This window comes from Physeter macrocephalus, chromosome 21 (genome assembly GCF_002837175.3).
Source record: "Physeter macrocephalus isolate SW-GA chromosome 21, ASM283717v5, whole genome shotgun sequence".
NCBI classification, from domain to species: Eukaryota; Metazoa; Chordata; class Mammalia; order Artiodactyla; family Physeteridae; genus Physeter; species Physeter macrocephalus.
This window is the reverse complement of record NC_041234.1, coordinates 53,844,940-53,848,122: the sequence shown is the minus strand read 5'-3', so window position 1 is coordinate 53,848,122 and position 3,183 is coordinate 53,844,940.

The window sequence follows — 3,183 nt, the reverse complement described above, 5'->3', positions numbered from 1 at the left end:
AGGCCACAACAGTGAGAGGCCCGCATACCAAAAAAAAAAAAAAAAAAAATCTCCTGGCTTTTCACTCTAGTGACATGATTTTGCATCTTTAATTGACTTTTAAATGACCTTCTGAGACAATTAAATATATCTCTCAATAGCTACCTCCTATTAACCCTTTAGTGACTCCAACCATGGAAAATTCAGCAGCTTGAAAGGTGAGATTAGATCTCAGAGCAATGTAAATTTGTGAGCCCTTTTTAGTAGCACCATTACACTGGAGATGCAAAAAAACCCTCATTTGTTCTATTCTACTTTATGTGTACAAGCTGGGTTAGATTGTGTTTGCTTAACTCTAAAACAGCACAATGGTTCTGCGAGGCCAAATATGAAGCATTTTCTTTGATCCATCCTAGATCTCTGTTACCCTAGATAAATAACAAGACAAATTCTAACACCTCATTCATTAAAAATCTTCCAACAAACAAAAGCTCAGGACCAGATGGCTTCACAGGTGAATTCTATCAAACATTTAGAGAAGAGCTAACACTATCCTTCTCAATCTCTTCCAAAAGATAGCAGAGGGAGGAACACTCCCAAACTCATTCTATGAGGCCACCATAACCCTGATACCAAAACCAGACAAAGACGTCACAAAGAAAGAAAACTACAGGCCAATATCACTGATGAACATAGATGCAAAAATCCTCAACAAAATACTAGCAAACAGAATCCAACAGCACATTAAAAGGATCATACACCATGATCAAGTGGGGTTTATCCTACTAGCAAATAGAATCCAACAACACATTAAAAGGATCATACACGATGATCAAGTGGGGTTTATCCCAGGAATACAAGGATTCTTCAATATATGCAAATCAATCAATGTGATTCACCATATTAAAAAATTGAAGGAGAAAAACCATATGATCATCTAAATAGAGGCAGAGAAAGCTTTTGACAAAATTCAACACCCATTTATGATAAAAACCCTGCAGAAAGTAGGCATAGAGGGAACTTATCTCAACATAATAAAGGCCGTATATGACAAACCCACAGCCAACATCGTCCTCAATGGTGAAAAACTGAAACCGTTTCCACGAAGATCAGGAACAAGACAAGGTTGTCCACTCTCACCACTCTTATTCTACATAGTTTTGGAAGTCCTAGCCACAGGAATCAGAGAAGAAAAAGAAATAAAAAGGAATACAAATTGGAAAAGAACAGTAAAACTCTCATGTTTTCCAATGACATGATACTATACATAGAAAATCCTAAAGATGCCACCAGAAAACTACTAGAAATAATCAATGAATTCAGTAAAGTTGCAAGATACAAAATTAATACACAGACATCGCTTGCATTCCTATACACTAACAACGAAAGATCAGAAAGAGAAATTAAGGTAAGAATCCCATTCACCATTGCATCAAAAAGAATAAAATACCTAGGAGTAAACCTACCTAAGGAGATGAAAGACCTGTACTCCAAAAACTATAAGATGCTAATGAAAGAAATCGAAGATGACACAAAGAGATGGAAAGATAGATCATGTTCTTGAATTGCAATAATCAATACTGTCAAAATAACTATACTACGCAAAACAAGTTACAGATAAATTCAATCCCTGTCAAATTACTAATGGCACTTTTTACCGAACCAGAATAAATAATTCTAAAATTTATATGGAAATGAAAAAGCCCCTAATTGCCAAAGCAATCTTTAGAAAGAAAAACAATAATGGAGGTATTACCCTCCCTCACTTCAGAGTATGGTACACAGCTGCAGTAATCAAAACAGTATGCTTATGGCCCAAAAACAGACACATAGATCAATGGAACAGAATAGAAATCCCAGGAAAAAACCACATTACTACGGTCAATTAATCTATAACAAAGTAGGTTAGGATATACAATGGAGAAGACAGTAACATCAATAATAGGTGTTGGGACAACATGAGAGGTACAAGTAAAAGAAAGATTAGAACATTTCCTCACACCATATGCAAAAATATACTCAAAATGGGTTAAAAACATAAATGTCAGACCTGAAACCATAAAACTCCAAAAAGAGAACATAGGAAGATTGCTTTGACATAAATTGTAGCAATATTTTTTTTTGGATATGTCTCCTAAAGCAAAATAAATAAAATCAAAAATAAACAAATTGGACCTAATGAAACTTAAAAACTTTTGCACAGCAAAGGAAACCATCAACAAAACAAAAAGGCAACCTGTGGAAATAGGAGAATATATTTGCGAATGTTATGACTGGTAAAGTGTTAATATCAAAAATATACAATCAACTCATACAACTCAATATCATAAAAACAAACAACCCAATTTAAAAATGGGCAGAAGACCTGAATAGACATTTTTCCAAAGAACACATACAGATTGCTAACAGGCACATCAAAAGATGCTCAACATAGCTAATCATCAGAGAAATGTAAACCAAAACCACAATGAGATATCACCTCACACCTGTCAGAATACCCATCATCAAACAGAACACAAATGACAAATGTTGAAAATGAAGTGGAAAAGAGGGAACACTTGTACATTGTTGGTGGGAATGTAAATTGTTGCAGCCACTATGGAAAACAGTATGGAGGTTCCTCAGAAAACTAAAAATAGAATTACACTCATGGGCATATCTTTGAAGAAAACAAAAACAATAATTTGAGAAGATACATGCACCCCAGTGTTCACAGAAGTTTTATATGCAATAGCCAAGGTATGGAAGCAACCTAAGTGTCCATGCACAGGTGCATGGATAAAGATGTGACATATACATACCATGGAATATTACTTAGCCAGAAATAAGAATGAAATTCTGCCATTGGCACAACATGGATGAACCCAGACAGTATTATGCTTAGTGAAATACATCAGACAGAAAAAGATAAATATTGCATACTTTCTTATCACTTATATGTGGAAATTAAAAAATAAAACAAATGAATATATATAACACAGAAGAAACAGGCTTACAGATCTAGAGAACCAAATAGTGGTTACCAGCGGGGAGAGAGAAAAGGGGATTAAGAGATATGGGAGTATGGGATTAAGAGATACAAGCTACTATGTGTAAAATAGATAACCAGCAAGAATATAATATACACCACAGAGAAATATAGCCATTGTTTTGCAATATATTTAAATGGCATATAACCTACAAAAATATTAAATCAGTATGTTG